Source organism: Crassostrea angulata, chromosome 6 (genome assembly GCF_025612915.1).
Source record: "Crassostrea angulata isolate pt1a10 chromosome 6, ASM2561291v2, whole genome shotgun sequence".
In the NCBI taxonomy this organism is placed as follows: Eukaryota; Metazoa; Mollusca; class Bivalvia; order Ostreida; family Ostreidae; genus Magallana; species Magallana angulata.
The window spans coordinates 50,022,967-50,035,332 of NC_069116.1; the positions used below are offsets into that span (position 1 = coordinate 50,022,967).

General features: G+C 33.3%; 1 pseudogene; it reads right to left on the reverse strand.

The window, feature by feature from the left end:
* Nucleotides 1–2,831: 2,831 nt before the first annotated feature.
* LOC128190778 (acetylcholine receptor subunit alpha-like) lies at nucleotides 2,832–4,242 on the reverse strand (annotated as a pseudogene).
* Between the last annotated feature and the right edge of the window lie 8,124 nt (nucleotides 4,243–12,366).

The window sequence follows — 12,366 nt, forward strand, 5'->3', positions numbered from 1 at the left end:
TAATCTGAATTCTGAAAACTTGTGAAGCAACTAAATTACCATGTATAACATATTGGGCTGTCAAGTTTGCTTATATCACCAGAGTCAATGTAATTTATTATACTTTCATGTTAAATACTGAAATCTGATTGGTTTAGGCGCAGTTGATAATCCGTTCTTCTATTACCCTCAGCGTTAGCAACACACTTTGCAACGGGTAACACAACGAATTGTTACATGCGCGTAAATTATGCGCGTACGGTTTGCCGTGGAATTCACGTCATTTCTGTATAAAAGCAGTAAAAAAAAATCTCTAAAATTAAGACATTCAGTATAATAAAATAAATAGTGCCTGTTTGGGAGGATAACAGTTGAAATTGACACCCCTCGAAAACCATTGTCAACCTCCGCTTCGCGTCGGTTGACAATGGTTTCCTCGGGGTGTCAATTTCAACTGTTGCCCTCCCAAACAGGCACTATTTATATAATGGTGACCAGAATATGGGTATTATTGGCACTATAGTGAACTGGTAGTAAGTACATGTATACTCAGGAAAATAACAGTCGGTTGTTAAATGAACTTTCTCACAAAAGAACAATGGACCAAATAGTAAAATAAACCCCCAATATAATACTTTTCCCAGTGTCTTATTCGTATTGCGTTATTAATGTAATAAAATGTTTATGTGAAACATGATAGTCGTCTTGAACATCACTATTTACTTTACGAAGATAAATAAAATGACGTTAATAAAAAGCGATGCCTCGCACCAGTTACTGCTCTTTATACTGAAGCAAAAACATACCAGCAATATTAATAGATATGGGGAGGTTTTACTCATACATTTAAAAAATGATAATGATAAAACTAGACTTAATCTATAAGACTATTAATTTAAAAAAGTAGATTTTTAATCCAATGATACTTCATCGCGTCCACAACTACTTTGTAATATAAAACGAAGGAACATGTACAGTTTCATTATCAAGCTCTTCAGAGAAGTTGACAGACTATATGTAGCTATCATCCATTTAAAATACAAGTAATGCAAGCTTGAATGTTATCTGTACACTTTCATGGGATATATTTTTCTAAACTTAAGTGATATAGGGAGTAAAATGTGACAGTTAAATTTCGTCATTTTTTGCGGTAGTAAAAAATAATGACATACTTTGAAACTTTTAAATTTTAAACTTTTTGTCTATCCAGGAGATTGACGTAAGATAACTATTTAACATGGCGCTTACTTTATTAGTAAACGTCGTAGTAAAGATATAATTATGTATGACAAACTATGATCAGTTAAAGGGACACCCTTGCGATTTACGCTAAAAACGTATTAATTTCATTATATTAACCATTTTTTTTTTATCGTATATGTAATCTAAAATGCTTTTTTTTGGGGGGGGGGGGGGCGGGGTATTTACTAATGCTCGATCAAAAATTTTAATAAAGTAAGCGAGATGCAGAGTTACGTTAAAGAATTCTTTGTTTTGCAATCAGGCTAGCGCTCGTTTTGAAAAAAATGGCATGGACCACATATTAATTATTTTCTATATAGACTAATCCTAATTTGTCTTCACATTTATTGTGTTGAGTAATATAAAACACAACCGCTTTTAATTTTGAACGTGGTTTTGAAGTGCGTTTTCAGGCGAAAATGTGCATTTTACAACTTAATTGTCTGAAATACCGTCATCTGCATCGACCACTGTGTTGTGTAGTGAAGTACATGCGTACTGTAACAAGTGTATGTAGTACCATTAAGTCTCAGACGGTTATACACTAAAATAGAAAGGAAGGGAGAGATAAAAAGTGCAGTGAGATGGACTGTACAAATCTGTTTTTAGTCATTTTGTAAGTGGTTTACATGTATTAAGTTTTATTTAAAGAACCATTAACGGCTGTCAATTTATGGGGCTATTTAACAAGTAAAAACAGAGCTGTTGTTTGATTTGTTTTCATTAAAAGTTTACAAAGTTCTTTAATTGCATTGCTGTTTAACAGACACCAGTATACCCAAACAAATGAACTCCTGCACATCAATCAATGGTTGCTCGATTTTAATTATTTACTTTATAGCAATGCTGTATTTACATGGACTGTAGATACTTACATATGTAATAGATATGACCTCGTAGTTTGATTGTAATGAATACTCGACTATAACCATGGACATTAAAACATTGATATCAAAGAAATTAAAACAGTGCACTAATATTTATTTACAACATACGAGTTCCAGACGAATTAAGGTGTTTTAGTATAATATTTGTTTTATTCCATGCACTTCTCACAGTTGATATTGCTGTCATATCTCATAAGTTATAGCATTGATATACTGGTGCAATTAAGCAAAAATACATTAGAAGGATTAAAAACGCAATCTTGATAAAACATTAGGTCGCTGCAAACAGGAACATCGATCACATTGTACGAAGGTAAATACACTGAATGTCACTTTTCTTTAAGGGGGATGTGCGGCCCGATGATCTTGTACATTTGAGGATAAGAATGTAAACATCTCTTGAACTGGCTTGTTTCTGCCCCAAACTGGCCAAAAATGTTGCATGAAGATATAAAATCAATAAATATGAAGTCCTTCATGTCATTTTGTTTGAAAAGTATGCATACACGAACAGGACAATGCCTTTTCAATCACTCAGAACAGCTGTCGAACTGCGCAGCTGTAGACTTATTTTGAAGATTTAAAAACGGAAAAAAAAATATGAAAGGGGTTCACTTGTGTCCGTTCTACATTTGTTGAGAAAAAGTTTGAATTTTGCTCATTTAAGTTGTAACTTAAGACCACTTCGATGTAACAGTGTTTTACTGCAAGTATGCTAGATTTTTATCTGTATACGAATATTAAAGTCATTAGAGCTGTGATCACAAATACATGAATGATTAACATTGCACAGAAAGCTAAAACATCAACAGCAGTACACAAAGCTGTCCAATCTGTTTCCTCTGATGACGTCACTTCCGATTTAATTTCTATTTCATCCTTTTCGTCTGCGTTTTGGGGGAATTGGTATCGTCTGTAGCACGTGACTTGCCTCGATAGATCGATCAGCTTACGATGGAATCTACTGAAAGGTGTTGAAGGGTTTCTGTGACAAATTCTTATCTGAACTGCGGTGATTATTAGAATAAAGACGGAAACGGTTAGCTCAATTACGACATACAGACAGAGAAAAGACGTGTTCTCAGAGTTCTCAGGAAGAATGGAATCTAAAATATTCAGAAACACGGCGAAAGAGAGGAACAACGTGATGGCAAATGCTACCTTTTCTTCACTTTGGGTTGGGATTAAAAAAACGACAAGGTTCAGATTTCCTAAAAAGAAAATGGGCAAAATCAGATTCAGAATATAAAATCTGGGTTTTCTGCTGAGGTTAAAGGTAAAGGTTACTTCTGATTCATCGGAACTGGTATTTACAAAGTATGAAGTTGAATCGATGGCCCATAGTCCGTTCGGGTAAAACTCGTAAAAGTTTAATCCGTGGTTGCTTTTGGAAATGTTGACTTCGTAAATTGTGTGTGTCCATATTGTTAGTGTTATGTTGCAAATTTGTCTATCAAATGGAAAGTATGTTATATCAATGTGGCATTTTGTTTCAAAAACTTGAAAAGGCCACCATACAACTAGTCCAGTATGATCAACGTATAGATCCCATTTCGCGAAATGATTTCAGTCCATTTTTCAACACTAAATCTGGCTTCCAAATGTCGTTTTGTGGCAAGTACATTTTCGTTATGTTTTCGTAATGATCTGGGTTCCAGGTCAAATAACTGTCATACCACTGTAAAATAACGTAACCCGAAGTAGAGAAAATACCTTTCACGTCATCCAGTGAGTTGATGCACGAAAACTGTAAGCTGACATCTAAATCAAGAGTGTCCCCTTGATGTACCACTGGTCGAATTCGTTTGTCATATCCATCAACAACAAATTTATCATAAATTAACCTTTTTAAACCAACGGTCAGTTTTCCTTCACACATGGTGGCACACCATGTAACCAAACTTGACGCAAAGAGGACAAAGGCTACTTTCCCGGTCATTTCATTTCGCTTAACTACTAGGCTTTTTTTTCATTATTTTTTTTATATTTTTTTAGAGGTTGCATGATTTTACAACGCATAGATTTGGTGTCACCTGCCGATGAGAGGCCAGTTTTTATTGTTAATCAATGACTTGGTAAAATTCAAATAGTTTTTCTGTACATTTATTGCTTTGAATTACTTGACAAGGTATGCTTAAATGTTATCCAATAAATACGATTATATTGAATCAATATTTTTCATTTGAAATATATCATGAATGTGTTTTATGGAGTATGGAAAACTATTCCTATATATATATATATATATATATATATATATATATATATATATATATATATATATATATATATATATATATATATATATATATATATATATATATAAAAACTTTAAAACACATTTTCAAAATATTTCGACCGTGTTACCGGTCCGGTCTTCATCAGTCGGTGTTTATTATTCATTGAAAAAGAGACTTTGGTTATATATATATATATATATATTTATATATATATATATATATATATATATATATATATATATATATATATATATATATATATATATATATATAAATATATATATATATATATATATATATATATATATATATATATAACCGAATGTTGTCACATAGCTGCAAACGAAACCGTCTGACGTGTCATTTAGGTGCCAACGGGACTTGGGGCGAAAAAACGGTTTGCACCTATGTCCGATCGGGTTTTTTAAATCGCTCTAACTCGGCGAATCGCGAACTGACACCAGGTAAACTCTAATCATGATAAGGAGAGTTCTTTCAGACGTTAAATTTCAGTTTTGAAATAATTATTTGATACAAAATAACTTAAAGCCAGTAAATTTTTTGAGGGTACCCATTCAGGAAGTATATATCTCCGGCCGAGCGATTCCGTCTGAGATGTCATTTAGGAGCAAACGTCGGTTTTTTGAAGATTTCTTTCTAAAATTTGATACATATGTCAACAAAAAGCTCAGAGTAACTGGCTAATATTATGACTTATTTTTTTGAGGTACTGCGCTACGCATATGTATCTAGTTTTCAAAAGATATCGCCGTCGACAGAAATTTTAGTGCTCATTTTCAGCTGTGTTGTTTTTGTATATAATTTTAAGCTTCTACGCATGCTTGACCCAATAAAGTTATCGAGATGGAAGACGAAATGGCGATCGAAATGTTCGGCTTCTTGTGATTTTTACTGATCTGTTACAATTGCGGAATGTTATAAGGATGTGTGAAGAAAGTGAATGCAAGGGAGTTGTGTTTTAGATCAACGGATTTGTGTTTTTTTAGATTTAGATTCTGCGTTGGATTACAAAAAGGAAAAACCATTACGTCCTTACAGTAAGTAAACGTTGTCATTGTTTGTTTAAATGGGAGAAGGTATTGAAAAGTTCTATAGAAAAAAGATTTGGGAGCTTACATTATTTTAATGGTACTCGGCAGAAACTGAACTTATCGAACCAAGCGGGTTTCATAACACAAAGAGAAGTTAAAAATACCACATTTTTATCGCTATTTTATTTTTTTAATTCTCTAAAATGTTTTTATTATGATCTCATGTACATTCTGAAATCCGATACATAAATACAATTAAACCAAAAATCGTTCTTGTATTATCACGTCCTTATTCTTTTAAATAATGTGCGTAAACATACAGGTTCATTAACATATCTCATGTATCTCGTGCTTTAGAACGACATGATTTTAGATTTATCGAGACACAGAGTTTTTTTTACAAACTTAATTGTTTCTTGAATAAGGATCAATACAGAATGTATTTACTATGATTTCTTGGCCGAATTCTTAAGCAAGAGCTTTTGTTTACATTATGCGGCTATGGTAAAGTTATCTTCTCTTTGTGGCTGATAACGTAGCTTAGAAAATAAACATGTGGAAAACACAGACAATCAGAATTGAGAAATGCCCACTGATATCATTACGACTGAGATCTAGAATGATGTTTTTAAAAACCCACGAAATGTATTAATTGGTAAATGAACGTTAGCTTGTGGTAAACATTGTTTCTATTTTCTCTAAATTCCTCTGATGTTTCAAAGTTCTTTCTTATCTTAAATCCAGATAGCTTAAAGTAAAGCAACCATAATTTTTATGGGGTATCTAGGTTCAAATCCTAGTCTGGATTGTATTAATGAGAGACAAAACATCACGTAAATGATCCTTAAGTTCGGCATTATTGGTAAACTCTTGATCTTGTTTTCATCAATCATAATCTTGCATTTGTACACCATTTGTAAATACTTTTGGGGTTTGTTTTTTTTTTTTGCACCTCAGGTTTAAGAAAATTAAACATTCATTCATTTACATAACAAACTATGTATTTGATTGATCTGAGAATAAAGGTTCATTTATTTGTTCAAATTAATACTGGTAGGCTTAATTTTTAATACTTTATATTACTATAGTAATAAAAACTACATTCATTTAATAATTTTTTTATCCGTAACAATTATACATGCAATCAGCAATACATAACATATCTCGGCATATCCATTGATTGAAAATCTCTCTCTCTCACTCTCTCTCTCTCTCTCTCTCTTTCTCTCTCTCTCTCATTGTTTACATTCCACCGTCTGTACACGGTGACCCCAATGAGTTACCTCCTCTTTGACCAATGGAATTTTGGTAAGATGTAGTGAAATGAGACAAAAAGAAACAAATTCTAATCTTGGTAAATATAATCAACAATAGTGAAACATTTTACTTTAAGATACTTAGATACTTTGAAAAATGCCTAAAATATAATTTTAAATATTCTATTATTTTATTCTTAGGGACCAGGCAAAATTTATAACAAAGATGGGACCTGCTGTACAAACAGGCATGGGACACCGACTTTTTTCATAAAGGAAAAGCATGGGACAAAAACTTTTTTTAGTATTTAGTACTCATGTGATGAACATTTTTCAAAAATGAGTTACAGTTGTTATCTAAAGATAAACATTTATTATTTTTAAACATATTTTATTTTTATTATACTCCCCTTGTTAACCGAAACTGTCCTTTGCTACCTCTAACTTACACTAGCATTTTCTGAAAAGATACATTGTCTTAGAATTAGAAAGATTATGCAATTCTTAGAAAAAGTATGCCTCATATTGCCAATTTCATTGAGGTTTAAGAAAAACATGACCATTTCAGTGAACCCACCATTTCCATTTTCCTCTATTTAACCCAGCATCACAGAGCTCTCCTTCAGTAAAACATATTTACATGATCTTTTTGAGGTCAGTTGCTGTTCAACCTATTTTAATAAGAAACCTTATTCAATACTACATACATCTACATGATATTATCATGATAAAAGCATCACATCACTTAGAAATAACCTTACATGTATACCCTCCCCCTATCTTTGGATTTTCATAAAAAGCATTTATAATTTCAAATATTTTACCTGATATCATGAAACTTGTAGAAATTTCCTTAAGTCATTTCTCACATATATTTTAAAATATCATCACTGATGCTAAGAATTGATCGCTCTTTTTAGGTAAATTGGATGATTTTTAGCTTTTTTTAAATACAAATAGCACGTGGTTTGTTGTTTCCATGAACAAGGAAGCTAGCAATCATATTTTTTGAGTATTTTATCTATTCTGGTTTCTAGTCCCCTTTTATCAAACAATGCTAAAACAGTAAAACCTACAAGTGTGAAGCCTGCCTTAAATTAAATTAAAATTCAAACACACCAGGGTAGCTGGAGAGTGGAGACCAATAAAAATTTCATGAAAAATGTTAATATTTTACATTGTTAATGCATATACTAGTATACAATAAAAGGGTAAAAGATGTTGATTCTTGTTCTTTTCAAAATTAGTAATCATAGCAGATGTTATTTGAATGTTATTAAATGTATATATTTACACATCTTACACGTAGTGTTAATGGAGTCAATTAGAAAAACAAGGGGGGGGGGGGCATTTTTCAACTACATGCATGCATGTAAATGTAGGTGTTTAGAGATTTTGTATACTATGGTTACTGCATTTGTCTACATGTAAACTACATCTGAAAGAGAAATATTCTTTCCAAAAAAATGAGTTTATTAATTAATTTGGTTGCCTAGTGTCATTTCATAAAATCAGACAGCAAAATTGCTGCAAATTTATAAATTTAATGATTCAATTCATAAAAACTGTTTTAAAGCATTTATTCTTATCTCATTAATTAACTTAAGGCTATATGATAAATATTGTCATCAGAATAGGAAATTCCTACTTTCTATGCCAATTTACTCAAGTGGTGGCCATTCTGTACAATAAAGAGGGGGTTACATGTACTCCCTTCCATGTACATCTACATACACTGTACTAATAGAATAGAGAAATAATTGTTTACATTATATTTTTGGTAATTTTTGTTGCTACAATCTCATGAATATCCATGGGAAAGTAACTTTTTTAGCACGCAGGCATGGGACACAGATTTTTTTTAATGTGAAAGCCATGGGACATATCAATTAAAATTTTCTTTTTGTACCGGTCCCATCATTGTGATAAATTTTGCATGGTCTCTTATTGCTGTATCTGCTAAAAATTGGCGTTGAATTTTCCATTATTAAAAAGCTTTTGTAGTGGATGTTAAAGCATAGATCCCCCATCCGCTTAGTTCTTTTCCACAGAAAAAGGACCCTGTTTGGAGTATCTCTACGGGCGGAAAAAGCACCCCAGTATATTATTCCCACCTCTGCACAAAATTAGCTTACTTTCCCTTGGGCGGTTAAAGACCCCCTCCTGTTACCGGATTACAGTATTAAAACTGATAACAATTACCTTAATTAAAAACACAGACGCTCTCTCTCTCTCTCTCTCTCTCTCTGTCTCTCCATTGCCCCAATGAATTACCTCCTCTTTGATCTACGGTTTATTAACATGTCTGTGATAACACTGCGAATCGATTTTGTATTGATTCAATTGACGTGCTGTTGGGGTGCAGCGGGGTTTGAATAATTAAATATGTCAATATTCTACATGTAATATTAACTATTATCGTACAATTGCTGAAAATTTTATAAATATAAGTAATAAGGAATCATTTTGTGAGCATTATATATTTAAGATCGTAACTCCGGTCGGAGCGTGATCATATATATCATAAAGCTTTTCGGACTTTATCGGATTTGACCACGCGCCGACCAAAAGTCATAATGCTAGAAGAATGATTCCTTATTTCTGAAAGTGAAATGAAACAAACATAAATAAATTCCAATCTTAGTAAATATATTCAATGGAAATGTAATATTTTTATTCACAATACTAAGATACGTCGAATAGAAACTAAAATACATTCGTAATTTCCTTAATTTTATTGTTACACATATATGTATCATTTTATTAAAAAAAAAAACGTTTCATTTCCATTTATAAAAAGTGTTCCACTATACTACCGGTAAATCCACCTCTGCAATTAATTAGTATAGCTAGAGTTTCACCCTTGTGGTAAAACAGATGTAACGAAGAATATTGACCCGGGGTCATATTTCAACGTTGATTATCGATCCGGGATGGGTTTTTTTTTTGTTGAAAATTAAAAGTTGTTGAATTCATGCCCTCGGTCATTTTTCAATAGCTTTCTACCCATTAGAAAATAACATTGTTGAAAATTGAATACCCATATTTGTTGTTTAAGATAACAAAGAATAGTAAATATGTGTACCTATGCAAAAGTCCAGGTATCCTCTTGTAAGGCCATTTTTTTCAAGAGATCAGATAGTCGGATTGACACTATTTGTAAAAGTTCACATGAAATGTTAGCCATCACTTAGCTTGTTTCTGTGACTTTGGTGAATTTTTCCGTGTACCGGAGCAATCGCGTTTTCTCGGGGCTCTGAGATCGCTGAGCATACTGGAGATGGCCTGCTGGGAGCTGTCTTTGGACATTCTCGGTGCTGAATTTGAGCGCTGAGTGGTTCGATTGTCTTTAGAATGAGATGTAGCGACGATAGCCAGAATTTCTCCTTACTTAATTGTTTTGACCGGGCCAGGCAGTGGGATGGGTGTGGATCGTTCCCTCTTTGTCAAGGCCGGACGCCCAGAAATCATCGTAGGTTGCCTCAACGAAGATTGTTGATTTTTTTGCTTTGACCAAAGCCTAACGGAAAGCCGATACCTGGTCAAATTTCGCGTCTATTATTTCTGTCATCAATGCTAATTTTTCTGATTTGTAACGGTAAGAGTTCGAGATGGTCTTTCCAATTTTATTTTTTTTTTGTGCATCTAATGCAGCAATCGCAGACTGAATTGCGTTTGCTTTGGGAATATCGCTACTTCGTACAGCTTTCACGTATTGAAACGCGTGTTCTGACGATTTGTGAGTAATACCAAATACTTTTATTTCACATGGGGAAATTGGATAGGGTATCAGAAGCCCCCGCAAAAGGTACAACTTTGGCTAAAGGTGTTGTGTAGAGGTCACAAGTATCGTCACCCGGGGAGTGTCCGCCCTTCTTACAAACCTTACATCTGGCCGAGTTAGGGCAGTCTCTTTTATAGTGGGTAGCCTCCCAGCAGTTAGTACAAAGTGGGGTGCGTTTATTTGAAGGTTGACCGTAGTGCATGATATATGAAACACTGCAACCTTGCGCATTTGCATTGACGGGGCAGAAATTTGCCGTCCGGAAGAGCGCTAACTTAGATGAAGTATTTACCATTCAAAATTCCTGTCATTTTTCTTGTTTCGGGGTGTCTAATATTGTCATACTTTAAGCCACTGGTGAAATTTAGATCAAACTGTTTTACCATTTTCATGATTTCATCATCATCTACGGACAGAGGGACTCTTTTGACCGTAATTTTGAGCACCTGCTCAGACGGTTCATTGGTACCTGCGGAGAAGTGTCATATACACTAATGTGCCTAGTTTTCATCTGCTGTTGGACGATTAGACCCGTCAAAGACCTCTGTTTTTTTTAATGCATTGAATATCATTCACAACTTTGCTTGTTGCTACAGAGAGTTTATAATCAGAAACACGATTAGCTTCATTTGTTATAATCCCGTGGATCTCTTTGTCCTTAAAATAAAAAGGTTTCAGAAGCTCCAATTCTAAAGGAGAATCAAAGGACAATCAATGTAACCGTTTGATTCCCGTTATGTAAAAGAGTTTCACTCACAACACTTTCGGTGATCGATTCGTTGAATACAAATCACAATGTTGTACACAGGTTGTTTAAAAAAAACCGGTCAAAATAAATCCAAAAGTGAAAGAAAATGACGATTCAAAGAAATATTATATACACAAACACAATATATACAAAATCTGCGAAGAAGATTCAGCCAAAAGCCTTTAAATCCCTCAAAAATTGCCAAAAACACGGAGCGTGGAACAAACACGTCCTCATGGCTCAGCGTCACGTAACTACACCTACCGAGTTTTGAATTGTCTTTTAACTGCGTGGAACTGCATGCTTTACACGAATTGAATGTACTTGAAATTACTTTTCGGACATATATTCGTGGATATGTTAATTGGGCGATATTGAATTTCCTCCCTGTAAACTTTTCTGTAAATTTACAAGGAGGATGTAAATAAAATATATGAAAATTACAATTTTATATAAAACATACATTATACTGTAAAATGTGTATTTGCACCCACCAAGAACATTTACAATAAACAGTATGACAATATCATAGGGACATTTAAATTTTCGCGCGTAGAGCTTTTAGCACCATAATACGTACTACATTTTAATTTGTTATCCTTTCATGTTAAATACTGAAATCTGATTAGTTAAGACGCAGTTAATAATCCGTTCTATTACCCTCAGCGTTAGCAACGCACTTAGCAACGGGTAACATTACAAATTGTTAAATGCGCGAAAATTATGCGCGTACGGTTCGCTGTAGAATTCACGTTGTTCCTATATAAAAGCAGTAAAATTTTATTAAAAATTAAAACATTCAGTATAACAAAATAAATAGTGCCTATTTGGGAGGATAACAGTTGAAATTGACACCCCTCGAAAACCATTGTCAACCTCCGCTTCGCGTCGGTTGACAATGGTTTTCTCGGGGTGTCAATTTCAACTGTTACCCTCCCTAACAGGCACTATTTATATAATAATCATTTCTGTAGGGGGAAAATGTTACAATACATAAAATCTCTGAACTAGCATCTGCTAAAACAACTTTAAAATGATTCATTAATCTGAATTTATTTAAATTTTTACTTCACCGTAGATTTAAACCTGCTTAAGAATTCTAAAGAAAGTTAAGATTATGGACACATTTATGTTTAAGTGGTGTATGACTGTTTATATGACTGGTTATAAAAAATCAT